The sequence below is a fragment of the Lissotriton helveticus genome, chromosome 8 (assembly GCF_964261635.1).
Source record: "Lissotriton helveticus chromosome 8, aLisHel1.1, whole genome shotgun sequence".
Taxonomy (NCBI): Eukaryota; Metazoa; Chordata; class Amphibia; order Caudata; family Salamandridae; genus Lissotriton; species Lissotriton helveticus.
The window spans coordinates 283,570,548-283,595,091 of NC_136069.1; the positions used below are offsets into that span (position 1 = coordinate 283,570,548).

A 24,544-nucleotide genomic window follows, 5' to 3' on the forward strand; every position below is an offset into this window, starting at 1 on the left:
ATAGTGCTCGCTCTAATTTTCAACAAGCACAAAGTTGAATTTGCATTGGATAAAGTATTTACTAATTGCTTGTCCTTTAAACATATGTGTTACAGATCCACCATTTCCTGAACCTTTGTATTTTGCCATAGATTTATGGTTGCTATGAATTGGATAGCATGCTTTGTGAAATTAGATGGCCCTGGTACTGGAGCACTGGTAGGCTGCCAGTAGGCATTCTTTTTCATCGATCATTTTTATTGTTTATAAAAAACGTAATATACCACAGTTGTGCTATTTATTTTTTTATTTTATTTATTTAGAGAGTTTTATATAGCGCGAACGTGACCCTTGGGTATCAGAGCGCTTCACAGATACATATACATGATGTAGAGATATAATTCGCATAACATTACCATATAGTGAGTGAGGTAGGTAAGCATAGAGCTATATAGTAAACATTTCCTCTTGATAAGAGGTAGGTTAGGTATAGTCTAAAGTATAGAGCTATATAGTAAACAAATACATATATATATACACGATGTAGAGATATAATTCGCATAACATTACCATATAGTGAGTGAGGTAGGTAAGTATAGAGCTATGTAGTGAACATTTCCCTTGACAAGAGGTAGGTTAGGTATAAGTCTAAAGTATAAAGCTATATAGTAAACATTTCCCGCTGAAAAGAGGTAGGTTAAGTATAAGTCTATAAGGAACATATCCTAGCATATGTACAATGGATTCGTAAAGAATGGTCTAGTGTTTGACATCGGGGTTACACCTTTCTATATACTTTCAGACTGCGTCTGCCAGGTTACTCTACTAGTCTACTATATCTGTATGTTGTATTCCTGTACAAATGATCAACATTGTCTTTTATCTGTGTATTCTTCATCCTGGTTCTGGTGAAATAAAGCGCCTCAAGCTTGTCCCCGTCTAATTAGAAACTTTCTCTTTCTTCCATTCGATGTTCAGATTTGACACATTTAGTACGTGGTGGCGGTGAGGTCCCTTCTTGGCTATGTAAGGAACTTACTCATTAGGAAGATCTTTGTTTCCCTTTTGAATGTTGTCGTGTTTGTAATTTTTCTGATATTTGGAGGAAGTGATTTCCATATTCTGGGGGCTGCCCCTGAGAAAGCTCTGTCGTATGCTTTCTTTTTCTGGAAGATGGGTGGTTTCAGCATCAGCAGATTGGCGCTCCTTACTGGTCTGCCTCCTCCAGACAGCTCAATCTTCTGGGCCAGGTATCTTGGTGTTTTGTAGTGTAGAGCTTTGTGGGTGACACATGCCATTTTGAATTGGATTCTGGCTTTGTATGGCAGCCAGTTTAATGCTTTTAGATGTGGGGAGATATGGTCAAATTTCCTCGATCCGGTAATGAGCCTTGCTGCTGCATTGAGGCATGCTTTCAGTGGTGCCGTGGACATTTTTGGTAGGCCTGCTAAGGTTGTACATCCGCATTCAATCCTTGAGATTACTAATGATTGTATTGCCAGTTTGAGATCTGCTGATGAGATGAATGGTTTCACTTTCCTTAAGTAGTTCAATTGAAAGCGGGCATTTTTTGGCATTGAGTTGATGTGAGCTTTCATGTCTAGGTTCTTATCTAATGTGATTCCTAATGATTTCGCTGAGTCCACTGGCGTAGGGGTGCAGTTTAAAGCTGTGATCAATCTGGTCCATTCTTCTGCCTCTGAGTGGTTCTTTGGTGGTGAGATTAATAGGAATTCCATTTTTTGTGCATTGAGCTTCAGGTGATTACTTGTTAGCCATCTTAATGTCATTTTTAAAGTCTCATTCATTAACTTGATGTCTTCTAGGGATTCGACCTTGATGTAAACTTGCATGTCGTCCGCATACATGTGGTAGGATATGTTTGCGTCTCGGAGGATTTCTGTCAGTGGTTCGACGTACAAGTTAAAAAGTGAAGGAGATAGTGTCGATCCTTGGGGGACTCCGATCGAATTCGGACATGATGTGGATAGTGTCTGGTTGACCCAAAATCTTTGTGATCTGTTCTGAAGGAAGGATTCAAACCATTTCAGCACATTTCCCGTCATTCCCATCCTGTAGTGAAGTCTGTCTAGTAGTTTTTCATGATTTACAGTGTCGAATGCAGATGACAGGTCAAGAAGGACTAGCCCTAAGTGCGCTGGGGATGCCCAGACGTGGGTCCCAGGCACTCCACACCACTTGGAGTCAAGCTAGCCGGGCTGAAGAGAGGTGTTACCTCGAAACCGGTCCGGTCCTCGGATGCTTGATTCCGTTCTATTTATTTATTATTATTATTTTGAGAATTTGTAAAGCGCGACTGACACCTTGCAGGCTTCCTGGCGCTGGAAATTACTCTGTTAACGGTAAACCGGGAGAACAGTCAGACGGACAATTTATTAGGGGAAGAGCCAGGTCTTAATACGTCTCCTGAAGGGAAGAAGCTGTGATATCTGACGTATGTCGGTGGGTAGGCTGTTCCACAGCTTGGCCGCTGCAACGCTGAATGATCTGCCCCCTGTTCTGGTTCTGTTAAATCTGGGCACCTTTACCAGACAGGCAGAGGATGAACGTAGGTCTCTGGCAGGAGTGTACCACCGAAACAGGGCTTGCAGGGGTTTAGGTCCAAGTCCGTGCAGAGCCTTAAAGACAATGCAGAGGGACTTGAAGGCCACTCTTTGTTTTAAGGGTAGCCAATGTAGCTCAGCCAGAGCTGCTGTGGCTGAGGCCCTCCTCGTCCAGCCAAGAGCCAGCTTGGCGGCGGCAGATTGAATTCGCTGTAATCGGTCCAACATCGTGACTGGAGACTCCAGGAGCAGGGCGTTGCAATAGTCAAGGCGACTGAGTATCGTGCACCTGACTAACGACGCCCTGGCTTGTGCCGGGAGAAGAGGCATGATTTTCCGCAGTGATCGAAGCAGGGCTGTGCAGATCCCCACAGTTTTCGTCACCTGGGTTTCCATACTTAATTTGTTGTTCAGCATGGCACCCAGGTTGCGCACCGAAGGAACTGGCAGAGGTTTGTCTCTAAACTCCGGGGGCCAGAATTCGTTCGGAAACTGACGGGGTATCTTAGTGCCTGAGCAGAACAGGACCTCCGTTTTCGCGGAGTTGAACTGGAGGGAATTACTGTGTAGCCATCCAGCCGTCTCTCTTAGGCAGTCGTGGAAGGTAGAGAAAGGAATGGCATCTTCACCTTCCCACGAGAGGATGAGCTGTGTATCATCCGCGTAATTTATTGTTTTGACCCCAAAGGATTGGATCAGTTTGATTAGCGGGATGAGGTACACATTAAAAAGGATGGGGCTGATGGAGGAGCCCTGAGGGACTCCCTGGGGTACTGTTGCAAAGACGGATTGAAAAGGGGGAAGAGAGACAGCCTGTCTTCTGTCCCGAAGATAGGAATGAAACCAGAGCAATGCAGTGCCTTCCACTCCCACTTCCCCAAGTCTCTGCAGCAGCCTACCATGGTTGACCGTGTCGAATGCGGCAGACAGGTCCAGCAGTATCAATGCCACTGGCTGTCCCCTGTCTGCACGCATGCAAAGATCCTCCATGGCAGTTAAGACTGCTGTTTCGGTGCCGTGGGCAGGACGGAAACCGAACTGGTGATCGTGGAGAAGGTTGTTTTGTTCTAGGTGGGCGGACAGGCATGAACTGACCCAACGTTCGGCGACCTTCGCTGGGAAAGGCAGCAGAGAGATGGGTCGGTAGTTGGAAAGACAGTCTGGGCTCAGGGAGGGTTTCTTTAAGAGAGGGGTGATTAGTGCCTGTTTCCAAGGGGTTGGGACAAAGCCACTGTGCAAAGACTGATTGCATATTAGGCGCATGGTGTCAAAAAGTTCATTACCAAAATTTTTCCAGACTTTTGGAGGTAGGGGGTCGAGTGGGGAACCCGAGGTGATACCAAGCGCAAGTCTTTCAAACTCGACGGCCGGGATCGGGGGGAATTCCCCCAGTCTAGCCAGAAGGACAGAGCCAGGAGGCGACAAGTTTCGCAAGCTGGTATCTGGTCTCAGCATGTTAGAAGTTTCTGAAGAGGGGGATGTTTTCAGGTTGTGAATAATGGTGTTTATTTTATTAATAAAAAACACTGCAAGATTGTCACAGAGGGCTTGGGTAGGAGGCTGTGTAGAGGTAACACAGTCCGGGTTGGTCAGATTTTTGAGTATTTGAAAAATACTCTTTGAGCTGTTCGTGGCGTTGGTTATGATGGAGCAATAATGTTTGGCCTTATTTAGGGCGATGGCAGTTTTATACTTCCGGAGGTTTGCTTTCCAGAGGGTTTTATGAATGTCAGAGTAACCCTGCCTCCATTTTCTCTCTGCATGTCTACATGCTAGTTTGAGAGCTCTTAAGGAGTCATCAAACCATGGGGCCGGTGCTCGTCTCTGTGGTCTGCCCTTTTTCAGAGGGACGAGACGTTCCGAGGTGCTGGAGATCCTTGTACAAAGGGATAGGTAGTTGGCCTCCACTGGTTGCGTAATGGAGAAACTGTCTTCTACTTCAAATACTGGGCCATTCAGTCTGAGTTTGTCCAGAGCCTTCCAGTCTCTATACGGGGGTACATGACCGTGGAATGCCGGTCTGCAAGACCTGCTACCTACTATATAAAATTTGATCAGTGCATGATCAGTCCAGCACATTGGCAGAATGTCGCTCAGAAGTGCTAGCTGGGGGGAGGAGAAGATTAAATCGAGCTGGTGCCCTGCTGCGTGTGTGGGTTTGTTCACTAGCTGGGAAAGTCCCATTCCTTCACAAGAGATTAGGAGATTGTTGAGTGCAGAGTCAAGACTGCCGTTGGGCCAAAGGTTGAAATCGCCCAAAACAATCAGGTTGTTGTGAGAGGTAGCCATATTGGTGAGGGTGGTGAGGAGCGACTGCTGCTGAGTAGAATTAAACGCTCCCGGCGGGCGGTAGCAAATCACCGCCGTAAAGGTGGTACCAAGATGACAGTCGATGGAAAGGCCGAGTATTTCGGTCCCGACCACTGGGTCCATGGCAATAGTTTTTGCTGACCATGATGCTCTATAGATTACACCGACACCTCCGCCCCGCCCCTTAGGGAAGGACATGGCTTTTGTAGTTCGGACTGGACTGTTCCCATTGGGCAACAGGGTCAGAGCTGATTTGCATATCGCCATTGTCTAACCCAGGGTGGTGTGGAGTGCAAAAAAACGATGGATTTGGGCCCAGATCTTTTGACTGGGGGAGTGTGTGACATTGATCCACATTCAGTCCATCACTTGTTGTTTTTGCAATTGCCGCCCTAAGTGCGCTGGGGATGCCCAGACGTGGGTCCCAGGCACTCCACACCACTTGGAGTCAAGCTAGCCGGGCTGAAGAGAGGTGTTACCTCGAAACCGGTCCGGTCCTCGGATGCTTGATTCCGTTCTGGGAAGGACATGGCTTTTGTAGTTCGGACTGGACTGTTCCCATGGGGCAACAGGGTCAGAGCTGATTTGCATATCGCCATTGTCTAACCCAGGGTGGTGTGGAGTGCAAAAAAACGATGGATTTGGGCCCAGATCTTTTGACTGGGGGAGTGTGTGACATTGATCCACATTCAGTCCATCACTTGTTGTTTTTGCAATTGCCGCCCTAAGTGCGCTGGGGATGCCCAGACGTGGGTCCCAGGCACTCCACACCACTTGGAGTCAAGCTAGCCGGGCTGAAGAGAGGTGTTACCTCGAAACCGGTCCGGTCCTCGGATGCTTGATTCCGTTCTGGGAAGGACATGGCTTTTGTAGTTCGGACTGGACTGTTCCCATGGGGCAACAGGGTCAGAGCTGATTTGCATATCGCCATTGTCTAACCCAGGGTGGTGTGGAGTGCAAAAAAACGATGGATTTGGGCCCAGATCTTTTGACTGGGGGAGTGTGTGACATTGATCCACATTCAGTCCATCACTTGTTGTTTTTGCAAGAAGGACTAGTAGACATGTCCTATTGCGGTCAAGGGCCTGTACTGCGTCATCGACGATATGTAGGATCGCTGTTTCCGTGCTGTGACCTGTTCTGAATCCCGATTGGCAGTCGTCCAACAGCATGAAATTAGTGATGTGTTGGCTCAGTTGGTTTTGTACACATTTCTCGATTAGTTTGGCCAGTAATGGAATATTGGTAACTGGGCGGAAGTTATTAGGATCTGCTGGGTCCGCTGTTGGTTTCTTGATGATCGGGGCAACTTGGCCTGTTTTTAAGCATTCTGGAAGGATCACTTGTGCTAGGAGGCGTTTATTATTTTTGTCCATATTGGGATGATAATGTGGTTTATTTTTTGTAGACATTTGGCGGGGAGTGGATCATTATAGTGGTTATTCGGTTTGATATCCGCTAGTGTTTTGGCGATGGTATTCTGATCATATAGCTTGAAGGTATCCCAGTGCTCTTTGTTTTTTGCTTCATTGTGGTCGAATGTTGGTGTGGCAGTGATCAGTCTGTGTGGTTGGTTGTGCAGGTGGTCCGCTGCCGTCTTGAGTTCTATTTCCAGCTTGTTGGCCTTTTCGTGAAAAAATTTGAGAATTCTTCACAGCTTAACTGTGTTTTAGTGGTTTCTTGGGCCGATTTTGCTAGTTTGTTGGATTGTTGCTTTAAGATTTCAAATAGTTTCCGTGGTCTGTTTTTGGCGTTATCCAATTCTGATCTAATATATTCTTTTTTGGACCCGAGGATCTTTTTGTTGTACTTGTTTCTGATTTTTCTGAGTGATTTCAGTTCTGGTGTTCTCTCCATTTTCTTTCGGCCATTCTTAGTTTCCTTCTATCATCATTCAATGAACCATTAAACCATGGGTTCTTGTCCTTTTCCGAGACTCTTTTCAGTTTTAGTGGCATGGTGGTGTTAACTATGTTTGTTACTGTCGTAGTGTAGTGATCCGTTAGATCATTCACATTCTGCAGGCTGTTAGGTGGCTTCAGATCTTTCTCACAATTTTCTACTAATCGTTCAATATTCGGGTCTTTAGTGCCCCGTGTCCACTTTTTGAGTTTGATGGGCTGTGATATCTTATTCCTTTCCAGTGTTGGAATTAGGAAGATTATGGCATGGTGATCCGACCAGTCGCACGGCACAACTGAATGGACCACTATGTTCTTGTTTCTTGATAATATCCAGACTAGCGTTGCTCCTTTTGAGTGTGTTGACTGTGTGCAAGCTTGGGATAGATTTAGCTCAGTCAGGAAGGCTTTAAGAGCGTTAATCTGTTTGTCCTTCCTGTCTTCCCAGTGTAAGTTAAAATCGCCCAGGAATATGTTGTTAGAGTGAGTGTTAGAGTTATCCGTGATAATCTCCATTAGTTGGTCTATGAAAGTCTCATTGTTTCCTGGAGGATGGTACAGGGCATGTAGTGTGCATCTTTGATTGTCTATTGATTTTATATTAAGACCTAGATATTCACAGGATTCCGGAGGGTCTGATTGTATTTGTTTAATTTCTATGTCTGATCGGTGGATGCAGGCTATCCCACCCCCTATCTTCTTCAGTCTATCTAGTCTCACTATGTTGTATTGCGGGGGTACTAACAGATCCATGCAGGGAGAAGATGATTCCGAGAGCCATGTTTCTGTTAAGATTGCTAGGTCAATTTCCTGGTTAATGATAAGTGCAGCGATGTCTGACGCGTGTTTTACTGCGGATCGACAGTTGAGCAATAGGCATTTCAGAGGCTTTCTTGTATTGCTCGGGTCCCTTACAAGCCGGTTGGTGGATAGCTGGACTTGTTGTAAGTTGTTAAGGTTTGGTTTCCTTATCTTATGTTTGGAAGTTCTATTAGTGTCAATCGGAACTGTTTTAATTTTCTCCCCCACCGCCCCCCCCCCCCCCCCCCCCCCCCCCCACCGTATTCTGTCGGCTCGTATGTCTGTAGTAACGAAAGGGTTTCTTCTTCTGTTCTGTAACTAAGATTTCTGTCTGGCCGATTGTGCCGATCTGTTAATGGCATGGCCCTCTCATTCCTTTTTCCTAGCAATTTCCGCACTAATTCTTGGATGTGCTCAACTTTGGATTGTGTGCCTTCAGTAATTTCCAGGATCTTTACCATTGTTTTCAGAGTATTTTGGATGTCCTGTGCCATATTGTCAATTTATGTCTGTATTCCTTTGATGTCTCTCCGGGTCTGAAGTGATGTATTAGCAGTACAAAATTTATATATTGGTAACGGTATAGAAGAGCGCACAGCACAAGTCAAGGTATAAGTAATAAGGCAATAATTCCGTCAGGTGCTCAGGAGGAGGTGGGTGACTGGTTACCACAGTCACCAAGACAACCAAAAAGGTCCAAACAATTATTATGATCCTCCGAGCACTCAATCATGTAACAAATAGTCTTTATATAGTTTCCACTATATCTTTAATGTCCAGTCTTCTTGTACATTCAATCCAAATGTCCTCATAAGATATTCGCAGCCAACGCACGTTTCGTCAAGTCCGTCTAGGACTAATGACTTCCTCAGGGCTGCAACCCAAATACACATAATCAGTTTCAATTCACACTCGTTAGAGATAGCAAAATAAATGCATTTTACATGTTCCATCACTTAACTATTAATCATTCTTAATAGTTCGTTCGACCATAACTTAGGTCCAATATGTATTTGCAAATACTAACAGATTGGTTATTTAAAGAAAACTCACTTTTACCAAATCCGTGTAAATCGCGTCATTGAATACAAATCAGATATAACAAAAAGTTCAAAACTATAATTACATACGAGTCATATGCAAAGTACTTCAGTAAGGGTAAAAGGTTTCGGTCACTGATAACAACCTTAGCCTACAGGTTATCTGTTAAGTCTCAACACTCTGACTGTCTAAACACTCACCTATTCCCAGTGGCGTGTCCACGCTTAATTAATCCACATGTAGTAAACCCGTTATCTCTCAAGTGTATGTCTCCACATCTGTAAATACAATTATCAGATACTACTGTCAAGTACTCAATATGTGTCTCAGACTATTCTAGTAATAACTGGAAGATCACTGTGGGCAATAGAATTGTAGGTAACCAATTGTAACACTCACCAAATCATATGGTAAGAAATTCCACGATAATATTCCCGTGGCGCGCACACCAAATCAAAATACTCCAACATCCGAGTAAATCCCAATCCAAAGTATCTTTATGTCAAATGACTCCGTCACTACCTATGGTAAAATAACAGCATCCTCAGTATTCAAAATTCTAGCTTCCAAAGTCTAAACCAAGTTGCAACAAGCTGCATAAATATATCCTATGCTCACCTTGTAACTCTATATCAGCATTTCCCCGTATTACTGATATCTTCAAGTTTCACATAATTAGCCCACGTGTTCGTGTCTAATGGGAAACAATAAAGATTGGATATATGTATAAGTGACAGGAGTCTCAAGTAGTCTCAAAACCCTCCATAATAAGTACTCGCACGAAAATATTCATATAGCGTTCTTACCAACAGTCTGCCTGGAGTATCCCGACTTCGGCGTCCAGCGCGGGTGCCATCTTGGAGTGGCAATTTATATTACGTTTCACGGGCGCCATCTTGTAGTGTCCAATTCTATAACGCGAATTCTCATACAAGTACCATTACGTGGTAACTCGTAACTAATGTTATGATATCCTAACATTAGTGTTAACACGAGTCCAACTTCACATATTATTTATTCGGCGTCCAGCGCGGGTGCCATCATAGAGTGGCATTTTATATTACGTTTCACGGGCGCCATCTTATAGTGTCCAATTCAAATACCGCGAATTCTCATACAGATACCATTACGTGGTAAATCGTGACTAATATTATAATATCCTAACATTAGTGTTAACACCAGTACAATTTCACATGTTATTTATAATGTGAACATATCTGCGCCCTAATATTAACTCAGCAAATTCACTATGAGAGACAATATCCCGTTTTCAGTTCTCTCATTTGGAACCATAGTTGTTATGACATTTGGTAGTTATAATCTCATCTGAATAGATAAACCGGTTGAAGGAGAATTAGGATTGCAATTTTCTTGCCCACAGTCTGATTTACGATATTTACGCAACTATTCCTAACTAACAGTCTCTATAACCTGCAAGCCTCGGGAGTCCTCAGATATACCACCACCTTTTCCCATAGTCATCTTCACATGGCATACATCAAATTCAATTGATTACCAAGAAAAAGACAATTGCATGAGGCAGTAAGTTTCCTAGAAGTCACAAACAATTCAAAATTCAACCTCTATACACCATATCATTCTAATATACAAGCTCAAAAAGTCATTATACTTTCTCATCATACAGAGTTGTTGGCGTTCGGAGACATCTATATACATAAAGAAAAAAGCAGATAGTGCCCTCAGCTTCCTAAGTAAAACTCATACTCATGGTCAACATTAAGACCACACTCAACCGCTTTAAGTCTAATCAGCCAAAGTACCTCACGCTTCCTCAAAGCCAACAGTCTATTGCCCCCTCGTGGGTCTGGTTTAATGTGGTCAATCCCATGGTAACTGAAGATATGTTGGTCCTTATGCTCAAAATTCTGAACAATGTGTGACGCAATTGGGTATCTTGTGTCACCATTCTTTAGAGCCCTAAAGTGTTCAGCAATTCTCTCCCTGAGCCTCCTCTTGGTACTCCCTACATAAATCTTGCCACATTTGCATGAGATTACATATACCACATAGGCTGTGTCGCAATTAATAAACATACCAATAGTATATTTACCAGAGCCATTGTATTCAAAACACAGCACCTTTTTCATCGCCCATCTACATGATATACATCTTCCACACTTGTAAAAGCCTTTGAAGCTACTCAACCAGTCTGATTTGTTATGTTTAGTAGGGTAAATAGGACTCAACAAGTTCTTCAGTGTTGTCCCTCTTCTAAAAGTCACACTAGGTCTTTCATAAATAAACGATTTTAAGTCATTATCTACACATGGTAGGTGCCAATGTTTATTTAATATAGTAAATAGCTTAGAACTATCCATCCCATAATTAGTTATCAGTCTTACCTTTTGATCTGATGGTCTACCCGTTTTGTCCCCTCTGATCAGTGTGGTCTCTCTCTTCACTCTTCTCACTCTCGATACAGCTTTAGTAACCACACTCTGTTTATAACCACGATTGGAAAATCTTGACGACATATCCACTATATTCTGTTCAAATTCAGTATCAGATGAACAATTACGCCTAGCTCTTATTAGTTCGCCATAAGGTATGGCTCTCTTCTGGTAATTAGGATGGCAGCTCTCAGCATGCAAAATCGAGTTACAACTTGTAGGTTTACGAAACATTCGACTTAATATCTTGGTCCCTTCCACATACAACTCCACATCCAAGAAAGTAATCCTCTGCATATCATAAGAGGTGGTGAATTTCAAGTTACATGTGTTATCATTCAAAAAGTCGAAAAAACCTTTCAGTTTCTCGACTGTGCCAGTCCATATCATCAAACAGTCGTCGATGAAACGACCCCAATAATGTATATATTCAGATGAGATTATAACTACCAAATGTCATAACAACTATGGTTCCAAATGAGAGAACTGAAAACGGGATATTGTCTCTCATAGTGAATTTGCTGAGTTAATATTAGGGCGCAGATATGTTCACATTATAAATAACATGTGAAATTGTACTGGTGTTAACACTAATGTTAGGATATTATAATATTAGTCACGATTTACCACGTAATGGTATCTGTATGAGAATTCGCGGTATTTGAATTGGACACTATAAGATGGCGCCCGTGAAACGTAATATAAAATGCCACTCTATGATGGCACCCGCGCTGGACGCCGAATAAATAATATGTGAAGTTGGACTCGTGTTAACACTAATGTTAGGATATCATAACATTAGTTACGAGTTACCACGTAATGGTACTTGTATGAGAATTCGCGTTATAGAATTGGACACTACAAGATGGCGCCCGTGAAACGTAATATAAATTGCCACTCCAAGATGGCACCCGCGCTGGACGCCGAAGTCGGGATACTCCAGGCAGACTGTTGGTAAGAACGCTATATGAATATTTTCGTGCGAGTACTTATTATGGAGGGTTTTGAGACTACTTGAGACTCCTGTCACTTATACATATATCCAATCTTTATTGTTTCCCATTAGACACGAACACGTGGGCTAATTATGTGAAACTTGAAGATATCAGTAATACGGGGAAATGCTGATATAGAGTTACAAGGTGAGCATAGGATATATTTATGCAGCTTGTTGCAACTTGGTTTAGACTTTGGAAGCTAGAATTTTGAATACTGAGGATGCTGTTATTTTACCATAGGTAGTGACGGAGTCATTTGACATAAAGATACTTTGGATTGGGATTTACTCGGATGTTGGAGTATTTTGATTTGGTGTGCGCGCCACGGGAATATTATCGTGGAATTTCTTACCATATGATTTGGTGAGTGTTACAATTGGTTACCTACAATTCTATTGCCCACAGTGATCTTCCAGTTATTACTAGAATAGTCTGAGACACATATTGAGTACTTGACAGTAGTATCTGATAATTGTATTTACAGATGTGGAGACATACACTTGAGAGATAACGGGTTTACTACATGTGGATTAATTAAGCGTGGACACGCCACTGGGAATAGGTGAGTGTTTAGACAGTCAGAGTGTTGAGACTTAACAGATAACCTGTAGGCTAAGGTTGTTATCAGTGACCGAAACCTTTTACCCTTACTGAAGTACTTTGCATATGACTCGTATGTAATTATAGTTTTGAACTTTTTGTTATATCTGATTTGTATTCAATGACGCGATTTACACGGATTTGGTAAAAGTGAGTTTTCTTTAAATAACCAATCTGTTAGTATTTGCAAATACATATTGGACCTAAGTTATGGTCGAACGAACTATTAAGAATGATTAATAGTTAAGTGATGGAACATGTAAAATGCATTTATTTTGCTATCTCTAACGAGTGTGAATTGAAACTGATTATGTGTATTTGGGTTGCAGCCCTGAGGAAGTCATTAGTCCTAGACGGACTTGACGAAACGTGCGTTGGCTGCGAATATCTTATGAGGACATTTGGATTGAATGTACAAGAAGACTGGACATTAAAGATATAGTGGAAACTATATAAAGACTATTTGTTACATGATTGAGTGCTCGGAGGATCATAATAATTGATGTATTAGCAGTGTTCGTCCTCTCAGTTTGGTCTTCATAGTTTGAGTTGACCTGTTTAAGATCTGTTCCTTTTCTCAAATCCCTTTCATTTGTGCCCTTATTTCTGTTGTCCATGCCTCCACTATATAAGAGGTGCGCCGCACTACCTGTGTCGTGTGATCTTTCTGTCACTATTGGGTGGCGTGCATTTCGTGTGTTCCTAGCTAGCCTTTGTGTTGTATATGGGGAGTTTACTGTAGGGGTGGCATCTTCCATATCACTATTACACCAACAATCGCATAATAATCACACAAAATAATGATACCGGTTGAAATTGAGCTAAATTATCTTCTGAAAACCTAAACGCTTTTATCAATAATCCAGTCCTGGAAGGAGGAGCCAAGATGGCGACCGGGATGGCTGCGTAAACGCTCGGCTCCGTGAGCCCTCTCACCCCGCACGTATATCCTGGCGATTATCCTGCGCAATAATTGCATATCTGAAGTTGGCGAAAGTTACCGTTCACTTACCGTCTGCTCCTGAGGGTTCTCCGTGTGATAGACCCGAAGTTCTGTCCCCGATTGTTTGGCGGCCTTCACTGTGCCGGAGCCGCGATCTCGAGTGAGGAGAGTATCCGGCCGCGACTGCAACAACAGCGGCCTCTGGCTGCGGTGGGGAGCCGGTCGGTGGGAACCTGAGATCCGCTAACCAAAGGCGACAGTGCCGACCTACTCCAAATAGCAGATTGCCCTGCGGGAGGTGAGCTACAGCAGGACCGGTGGGAACCATGATCCTCGGCCCCCCCTCGGTGTGATGCCAGGGCGTTAATAACTTCTCCCGGGACGGACGGGTGACTCACGGGGAGCGGCAGAGACTTTGTTTAGCCCTTTGGTGACCCTCCGTTGAGATGCCTGCCTTGATTTTTGGGGTCCTCCTGTGAATCCTCTTGCGTCCTGGTGTAGGGCCCGGTCCTGCGGTGAGATGGGGAAGGAGGAGGCCGTAACGGCTGGAATGGCGGATGGCGCCCTTTTCCGCGCCCCCCATCCGGGCAGAGAAACCGCTGTACAAGAGAGTCCCGGGGGCCGGAAACGTGAGGAAGGGCCCACGTCCAGAGATGTACTGGTTGCTTTAACAACCCTGCAAATGTCCCTGATCCGAGAGGCCCGGGAACTGGGAAGAAAGATGGCCGCCATTGTTGTTCCACCGCTCCACGTCGACTTGGTTCAATCTTGTGTAGGCGCCGATCTGCCCGCCTCTGTGCCACTGACGAATGCCTCCGTTACGTTTACGTCCGTAGAGCCACTGATAGACTTGGTTCATGTGATTACTGTGGGTACACCGTGCACGTGTGATTGACTCATCGGGGCCATTGTCTGCTCGGCGAGTGACGGAACGACATCGATCTGTGTTTTGGGCTGCATCGGCGGTGTTTCATCGCTTGCCGCATTGTGTGATTCTTTTTCCATGGCTGGCGAAACTATGTTCGGATTGGAGGTTGTTATCGGTGTTGATATTGACACAGGCAGATTTCCGCCATGCATCTTCGGCGGGGTTCTGGTGGTTAACTTCCCATGGAGCAACGACACTTCCAGATCCTCCTGGAACATTTGGACCCTTAATTCTATTTTGTAGGCCGATTGAGACCGAGACGTACGTTGGTGCTATGGATAGAAGAGGCCAGGGGTGAGACCGTTTGGGACATGGTGGGACTCATTGTTGGTTGATGGTGATTTAAGGGACACTCAGCGGGGTTATAATTGATTGTGATGTAAGTGGTTACTCTTTTTCGTAGTCCTTTTTATCATTGCTGTCAGATGATTATTGAATGCGGTGGTGGGAAGGGGCCAGATGGCCGGTTCGATGGCCCTTCTCCAATAATTTTTCTCCTTTTTCCTTCTTCTTCTCTATATTTCGGGTTTCTTAATTAGGGCGACAGGCACGCTGCTGGGGGGGAGGGGGAGGGGGGTAGGCCGTAGCCTTCTGCAGGGGTGCAGGGTGGGGGGTAGGGGGATGGGATTGTTATTTTGTCCTTTCTTTGTCTTTATGGCCCTTTGTCCTTCTCTTTTCGATGTCGTCGTCTTCTATGTTTCCTATAGTGTGTTTTGCTTTGTGGGCTGGGGCATAGCTTGCAACGAACTGTATGTGTTTTTTACAACTGTCCTGACTCAAATGCCCTACCCCCATTACTTTGAATGCATGTGCACTGCTGGCGGGTTTTCTGCTTTTTGATTACTATTGTAGGAGCGTGTATGATTGTACGACATTGATTTTAATCCTATTTTCCTTTCTTGTAAAATGAACCTTCTTGGATCCTTATTTTCACATCGTGCATTTCCTCTTATGTTATATCCTGGATGCTCATCAGACCTTGATTTCCGCGCCGCTGTATTTTTCTATAATGTGTGGTTCTATTCTCGATTTGAATAGCGGCCGGCCAGAGTGGTTGTAGGCCCATGTTTGTATTTCCTTGCTGACACAATAAAGGTTCTTTAAAAAAAAAATAATATATATATATATATATATATATAATCCAGTCCTGAATAGATCCATCAGGGGCTCCCACTCTTTCTTGTTTGGTGGGGCAACCTTGGGCCTTATTTATTGCCTGTTTGTCAGTCATACATTGATGTATGCCTCTTGATCATTTGGCTTTAATGGGGGGTTGTGATGCTCAGTCTTTTGTGTAATGTCTTTTTGCGAGTAGGAACCCCAGACCCAAGAGGATCGCCTGTATCTTGATCCGTCCCATTCACTCATCACTCCCTGTAAACACATTTTTTGGACAAATAATATTGGGATGCCTAATACCTAGGCCCCTGTCTTCTCTCTCTTCTGTGACAGCAGTGTTAAATATTGGGTATGCAGTGGTGGCTTCACACCTGTGGGAGCCTGAGGAAGTGATATATCCAATGTTTTGTAGTCTGGAGGGCGAATAGCTTGTGATATTTGATCTGAATATGTTGCGGTCTGACTGATGTGGCCAGCTCTTGAGTTGCCAGTTTAGCTTCTGTCCAACCGGAGTCCTCAATCAATCTGATACTAGTGGGCATTCTTAAGATGAAAGCCATGCATTTTACTGCAGAGACTTCCCTACAAAAGCACCTTCTGTAGATGTATACAGATGGGGAGTGGGGGGGCAGGCATTAATTGAGATGTTCATTTAAAGTTCAACGTTTTGTAAAGAGACTAAACTTCAACAAATCTCAGTGCACTGGAGAGGGGAAGGAAGGAGCTTTCTGATCAAGGTAATAATGGAAATGCCATAGAGATGTTGGCTAAATAAATGATAATTGGAAGTAAATCAGACATGCCTTGTATCCCTTCAAGAAAATGGAAGAACGTTAGAAGGGAAATGCTGAGAGTTAATAAGCCCATGCATCTGTGTGACAGATGAATATAAGAAGTACTAGGAATGATCATGCCATATGGAAAGAGAATTTTCTTCTGTATTAGCCGAAATAATATTGAGCTCTAATTTCACTTCTGCAGCCTTTACAAAGTGCTTTCCTTACATGCAGTTTTCAGTCCTACTTAGTCTTCTGTTTTTACAGCCTCAGCGGCTGGCAGTTCCAGCTCCCTATCCTCTATTTGTGTGCAGGTATGCCCTCCCCTCCTTGTCTTCTAGTGTCCACAGTTGTTCCTCTTCATCTCCACTTTCTACTGAATACATGCATGCATACTCCTGCTCTGGTATCCGAAAGTCAGAATGTCTTTTGTTATTGGATGCAGATCATAGCCATAACCCCATGCACAGTGGAGCCTTTGGCCACCTGCAGTGGAATTGGGTGTAGAACTTTACCAGAGGCCAGACCCATGACAAAGCTCCCATTGCACAAAGCCATTGACCATGTGCAGCGGGGGTTGGTTGCCCAGAGCGGGGTTTGGCTCTGGACCTGGCTGGAGACTAACTAGACCCTGTGGGCAACCGTTCGCTGCACATGGCCTTTGTTGTCGGGTACAGGGCCTGGCATGTGGCCAACCTTCCGCTGCACACAAATATGGGCCGTGCGCAGCAGGGGGTTTGGCGGGCGCAACGGGGTTGGGTGCAGGTCTTTTGTACTTATGGGCAAAGGTTATTTGCAGCTTGGGATATAGCTGAATATGATTAAAAAACTGCAGAAATTGATTGAAACCATAGGTTAAAATGATATCAGAATCTGATAGAGACTTCAGGCAGAATTTCCCAGGCGTCAGGCTGGATCCGGAAACTTCTGCTGAGCAATACCCCTGTGTGCAACGTTGGGTGGCTCCATTCGGCTCCGCGTGATGTCGTCGGTTATGATGTCGCTGTGCCTATATATGCGCCACTTGGGCGAGCGGACGTCAGTTCTTTTCTTTTCGTGCCAGTTAAGCGCCGATCCACTCCTCTGCCGCATTTAGGCAGGTTTTTCTTTGATTTGAAGATATGTATCTGATAGAGACTACTAGCCGCAGATTCCTTCACGTAAAATTATCCCCAGGCGTGAGACTGGATCCGGAAACCTTTTTTACCACAGCACCCTGCGCGCCAGGGCGACATCACGCGACTCCGCCAAGGCGTCGTGATGTCAGCGAGGTCACATAAGACCCGCCCCGGCGTACCTACGTCAGTTGTTTCCTTTTCTGCATGCAACGCGAATCCGGTCCTTGCTACGGGCCTGTTTAGGGCACCTTTTTCTCTTCCATTTGTTTTTGGTGGAACAGTGTGCGAATACCTTTGGGCTTCAAAACTTGCACGTTTTGTGGGCGTCTTATATCAGCGACGGACCCTCACCTCATTTGTATGTGGTGTTTGGGGGAGGATCACGGCACCACTGATTGTGAGGCGTGCCAACAGTTGAAGCCGAAATCACGGCGGGAGTGCCGCATGAAACTCCTCTCGGCGAGTCTCTCCAAGTCGACGTCCTCCCCTCGGTCTGCTTCGGCAGACAGCTTAAGATACGGCCGTGGTCGTCGTCCTCACCCTTCTCCGATGTCACGTGAGTGTCGCTCCCCGGTGGGTAAGTGTCGCAGTTTGTCCCTGGGAGCTGTTTTCTGACCTGCTGGGGGCGTGGACTCTCCGTGGGTGATGTGACCCCGAGTGTCGTCCTATCCACTGTTTTCCGGTGTTGGGGCATCGAGAATCCAAATGGAGACATATGCGGCGGTTTTGCAGGTCTCGCTGGCGTCTCCACTCCTTCCCCTCCTGGGGCGTCGGTGGATCCCTCGCCTTGTGCAGGGCCCTCCGCGGCACCGCCAGCGGCCCCGGCGCCGACTGATTCAGATCCAGGCTTGGAGGATGTGGTGCTGTTGGGGTGTGGCTCCTCTTGGGCACCTCCTTTAGGCCACAGCGTATCTGCCTCGCCGTACACTCCTGCGCGAGTCCCTGTGGTGGCATGGGAGATTGCCGGGGCTCGGGTCACATCCCCGAGCCCTTCTCGGTCGTTTGACAAGGTGGTCCTGACTAAGGCCGCTACGGCGCCGGCAGCAGCTGGACCTTACGGGGCCACAGGGGTCGGAGGACCTTCCTCGTCCTGCTCCGGGTAGAGGACGGGTGAGAACCCCTCGTCCCTCTCCGGGCCCCTCTCGTCCCTCCCCACAGGCGGCTGCCTCTTCGGAGGGCGAGTCTGAGGTTGAGTCGTCCCCGGCACCACCACATGGGTTGCAGGGCGATCTCCGCCACATTCTGGGCCGCGGCTGGCGAAGGGCTTCGTGTCAATCCCCAGGCCCGTCTCGTTCCCACATGCAGTTGGCTGCCTCAATGGGGGTCGGGTCGGCGTCGTTCAGGCGCTGCCCCGGAGCCGGTTCAGCTCCAGCTCCACTCGAGTCTCCAGTACGGGGTGACTTGGAGGAGCCTTGTCCGGTGACGTCGGATTGTGCCGACGTCCTTCCGGGGTCGTACCACGGATCCATCTTCGGACGCTCCTTCTCCGGAGGTAGGCTGTATAGTGGTATTGTCCTCCCGGAAACTGGTCGCCAGGTGGTGTCTTTTTCACCGGCGTCGCAGGGCAGCTCCCCGCCCTTCCTGAGGCAGAGGTGTTCATCGGAAGAGTGTCAGGTCCCTCATTCTTCACCTCCTTCTGACTTCCAGGTCTGGCCCTTGCCCGTCCCGCTTGGCCTTGGGGACGGCCGCCTTTGTTTGCAGCCGTCGCCCACGGAGGAGCTGCTTTCTCCGCTGCGGGGCCCTACGGAGGCGGGTGCGGCCTTCGCCCATGCGGTGTCCACGGCTGTGGGCATCCTGCGCATGGGCGACCCGGTGGCTCACTTTCCGACGGACCATCTTCTGAAGGTTCTCCACCAGGGCTCTGGTGGGAGAGAAATTTTACTTCCCTTTGAAGGTTCGCTCCTTTCTTCCCTGACGGGGGCCTAGAGGCGTCCTGCCTTAGGGGAACCGGTGCCTCAGCTTCTGCTGCACTGGCGTCGCATGACCCGGTGTGCCTTTCCCTTCACTCCTCGGCCGCCAGCCCCCTTTTGCGAACTGCTTTTCCCTCCCTGCTGCCACTCTAGACTCCGCCATCCCGGGCGGCCCGCTGGCTGGACTCTTGGTGGCGCAACAAGTTTGCCTTGACCAGCGCTGCCCTTCGGGCCCTTAACACCGTGTGTGTTCTGGATAGAGCCTCCTCCTGTTTGTGAGACTCGCCTGGGATCCGCAGCATCCCAGGAGACTGGTCAGGTGGACTTACGGCATCATGCGTTGGATGGCCAGGAGCTTGCGGCGTTTATCCTCCGCTCCGCTCTGGACATCTTGGAGGTGCTGGGCCGGCCCATGGCTGCCTTACTTGCTCTCCGTTGCCATGCTTGGCTTCGGGACGGGGTATTCCCTGAGAATATTCGTGAGCGACTCATCGACCCTCTGTTCCTTGACTCTTGACGGGGCTCCGTCCTCCTCCTCCGCCTTATCCTCCTCTGTTCCCTCCTCAGTGACTCCTGGGTTGGGCAGATTCTGGGCCATCTTAGGCCGGTTGTTCTGGCCATTTGCATCCTTCCTTGGGATTTTGGCATTGTTGGCTGCTGGATGGCCCTTTTGTTGATTGTATGTGTTCTGCCTGAGTTGTAGCGCGGACTTGGCCCTGAGATTAGACCTTCTGCTTACTTGGGCTGCTTGTCAAGCCTTTCGTGGGGGTGCCCTTTTTTCCCCTGGCTCTTTTGTTTTTTCCACTGCTGCGGAAGTTCTTCCAAAGAGGGTTCCCATATTTTGGGACTTACCGTACCCTAGGTGGGGTATTGGTAGCTGTCATATGGCTAGTGCTCTGCTAGGGGGTTCTGGTCGCCTTCGGGTACCTGTTCTCCATGCTTTTGCTTCTTGAGGTCCTGTGTGCGGCCACTTGTAGTGGTGTGCCTGGGCATCTCCTCCTCCTCCCCCTGCTCCTGTCCTGAGGTCTGGGATGATCCTGTGTTCTCCCTTGCCAGGCGCCGCCTACTTGGTCTTCCTGGGGCCTCGGGCTGTTCTTCTTGCTTCTGGTGGCTTTGACTGCTGGCGCTGTTCTTGCTGGTGGGTTGCTCTCCATCTGGAGTGGGTTTGCCTTCTTTACCCTCGCTTCTTTGGTTCCTCTGCGCTTCTTCTTCCTCTCTTCCTGTCTTTGCATTGGGCGGAAGCTATGTTGTCTAGTGGGGGAATGAGGTGCTTCGGCCTCCCCGACCTTGCCCTTGGTACCTCTGCTGTGAGTGTACAGGCCTCTTCAGCCTTCTTCTTCTACCTCCTACATCCTCTTGGAATCGGTGGGGTTTTGCTTGTGGGGGTCCCATTGTCTGGCAGGGACGAGGTTCTACCTGGTCCACAGATCTGGTCCCCTGTGGGGCCCCGTGTTCTGTATTGGCTTGTGGGGTCCTTTCGCAGACCCGCCTTCCCAGGGGGTATTGCTAGGACATCCATTCTACGTGAAGGAATCTGCGAGTTACTTACCTTCGGTAACTATGTGTTTGAGGCATATGAGCTGGAGATTACAAACTATGCATAGATGGCCACCTAGTGTTGGGCCCGGATGTTTGCAGTTTGTTTTGTTGTAGAAAAGTCTTTGGAAGTCACGGGATAGGTGACTCCTCCTTTGGATGATACTGCGCATGGGCATCGGCTCCGTCCCCAGATAGTTTTTTTCCGCCACCGGACTCGGATGTGTTTCCAGCGCTCCGTGTTGGAACCGATTTCCGTCGGTGCGCAAGCCTCACCAGCTTCGAGAATTCTGTTTAGAACGCGGTTCCAGTCTAAGCTACTCTGTCAACATCCAGGACTTCGATTCCGGTCGCCGTCGAAGGCCTTCGGGCCCAACTAGGCCTCGACTCCAGCTCATGGAAAGGACGCCATTTAAAAAGTGTCCTCAATGTGGGTCGAAGTTTCCCCACACCGACCTTCATGAGGTTTTTAACCTTTGCCTCTCCCCGGAGCACAAGGCCAGAGACTGTTCTGCTTGTGCCTCCTTCGTCTCCAAGAAGACGATCCGGGACCGAAGACCTCGGAGAACAATGGCTCAAAGATCTTCAGCTCCAATTCCAGACGACATCTTCGAGGAAGGCGTCGACGTCCCAGAACAACATGGCGTCGACAGCAACTCCGAGGCAGAAGATTCCGATGTCGAGGACGTCACTCCAGCGCAGCGGGTCGTAAGTAAGACCCTAACCCTTCCTCGACACACCCCAAAAAGGCTTCAGTCACACCCTCGCCCTCGGGTACACACCGGGACACTGCTTCTACTGCCCACCTTCGGGCCCGGCTAAGAAGCTAACAAAGTCTTCAGGCGACTCGGGCTCGAGTCGACCTCCACACGGTGCCGACACACAACTACCGGCACCGAAAAAGACACCATTGGTTGCCACGCCCACATCGAAACCATCGGCACGAAACAGGCAGTTCCTACCTCGGCACCGAAACCAAGGTCGGAGCCAGGCAAAGCTTCGGATCCTAAGAAACAACCCGATCCGAAACCTTCATCGGAGTCGAAAAAACATTCGGAGCCGAAAAAGATCCCAGGTTCTCCCGTAAAAGACATTACCAAAAAACCAAAAGAAGCAACTTCGGTGCCAAAACCTTCCTCCACACCAAAAGATCACAGTTCTGCAGAGGACTTATTTCACTCGGATCCTGTACAAAAGACTTTGGTGAAAGATCCAACTACTGGTCGACTGACTTTAAGTTCAAAGAAACGACCACTAGAAACACCAGCACCGGCTCCTCCTCCAAAGAAGGACATAGCCACTTCCCCGCTAAGAGTGCCTTCCCCTCCACCTATGCCATCACCACCTGTTCCCCTATCACAGCATTCCCCTACACACTCTATCACACATGATGATAATGGGGATGATAGCTCTGATGACATAGGGGGTAATCCAGATGATCCATCTATTCCCCCAGGCTCACCAGACGATTATAACACGCCAGACGTTCCAAATGTCCCTCAAGATGACATATACCCCTCTAGGCCTTCCCCGCCAGAAGACACTATGGGCTTTCATCAGTTGGTACAAAGAGCTGCGCAATATCATGGGGTGGATATGCATACAGACACAGTAGAGAAAGACTTCCTACTAGATACATTTGACAATGCACAAAGATCTTCATCCATTTTACCCATGCTCAAAGGACTTATTAAACACGCCCCTGAGGTTTTCAAAGACCCAGTTAGAACTCGGGTCAACAACCCAAGAATAGAGAAAAAATATAAAGCTGCACCCTCAGATCCAGCTTACATTAAAGGCCCAGTTCCCCTAGACTCGCTTGTAGTGTCAAACGCACACAAAAGGGCTAACTCACAAACGTCAGGTGAGGCTCCCCCACCTGACAAAGAGTCTAAACTCCTTGATGCGTCAGGGAAGAGAACCGCCTCACAAGCAGCAAACGTGTGGCGTATCGCAAATACACAAGCATTATTGGCACGTTACGACAGAGCACACTATGATGAACTAGAGTCACTCATGCAGCACCTCCCGGATAAGTACAAAGATAGAGCTAATGAGCTTATCCAAGAAGCGAAAAATATTAAGAACACCTCAATTCGTTGTGCACTTGACGCAGCAGACACCGCCTCCAGGGCAGTTAACACACGTGTTTTGCTGCGTAGACATGCGTGGCTACGCATATCAGGCTTTAAACCCGAAGTCCAGAGTGCTATACTCAATCAATCCTTTGATGAGCAACACTTATTGGGATCCAATGTGGACGTATCCCTCGAAAAAATAAAGAAGGATACAGACACAGTAAAATCTATGGGAGCCTTGCAGTCGCAGGCTCCCAGACGTTCATTTCGACGCATATCCTATAGAGGTAAGAACAGAGGATATGCTTCAGACACAGCTTCCACCTCCCACAAAGCCACCACACAATCTACATATAGTAAGGGCTCCCAAAGGGGTAGTTACAGAGGTAACAACAACAAGGGCAGAGGCAAGACCAACAATTCCCGCTCTGCCTCCACCCCTACCAAATGACTCCCCTACCCTTCCCCCGCCCCATTCCACTACGGTCGGGGGAAGACTACAGCAATATCCACCAGCCTGGGAAAACATCACATCAGTCAGGTGGGTGCTTCAAATAATCCAGTCAGGTTACTGGTTAGAACTAACATCCACCCCTCCAAACATACCACCCAGACAGCGTCCAACGTCACAAGAACATTTGACACTGCTCAGACAGGAAGTGGTATCTCTCCTGCAGAAAAATGCCATAGAAATAGTTCCAAAGCATCAGCACAACAAGGGAGTATACTCCCTATATTTCTTAATTCCAAAGAAGGACGGATCTCCGAGACCTATTCTAGACCTCAGACCTCTAAACATTTACATACAGTCAGACCATTTTCATATGGTCACACTTCAAGTCCTTCCGCTCCTATTACAAAACGACTTCCTTGTAACTCTAGATCTCAAGGACGCCTACTTCCACATTCCTATCCACACAGCACACAGAAAATATCTCAGATTTCTGCTAGACGGGCAGCACTATCAGTTCAAAGTGCTCCCTTTCGGAGTCACAACAGCACCAAGAGTGTTTACCAAATGTCTAGCAGTCGTAGCAGCACACTTAAGAAGACAGCAGATTCACGTCTTCCCATATCTGGACGACTGGCTCATAAAAGCAAGCTCATACGACCAGTGTGTACAACACACTCACGCCACAATTCTACTACTCCACAACTTGGGATTTACAGTACATCACACCAAGTCACATCTGCTAACCTTGCACACACAACAATACCTCGGTGCTACAATAAACACCCAATTAACACTAGCCAGGATATCAAGTGTACAAACGCTACTAACAAAATTCAAACCACAACACTCACTTCCAGCTCGAGTGTTCATGCAACTCATAGGAATGATGGAATCTTGCATATTTATAGTACCTCACGCAAGACTGCAAATGCGTCCCCTTCAAGAGTGCCTAGCACGACAGTGGAACCAGGCTCATGGTCAATTAACAGACCTAGTGTTGGTAGACAGTCGGACTCATCGCTCTCTGCCATGGTGGAGCACAAAAAACCTTTCTAAGGGCCGACTGTTCCTAGAGCC

The 24,544-nt window shown here is 47.0% G+C and overlaps 1 protein-coding gene across 1 annotated transcript in view; it reads left to right on the top strand.

Annotated features, from left to right (window-relative positions):
* The window catches only part of ATM (ATM serine/threonine kinase), a 1,424,234-nt gene that overhangs the window by 741,402 nt on the left and 658,288 nt on the right, over window positions 1–24,544 (top strand). The gene's annotated exons all lie outside the window — the stretch shown is intronic.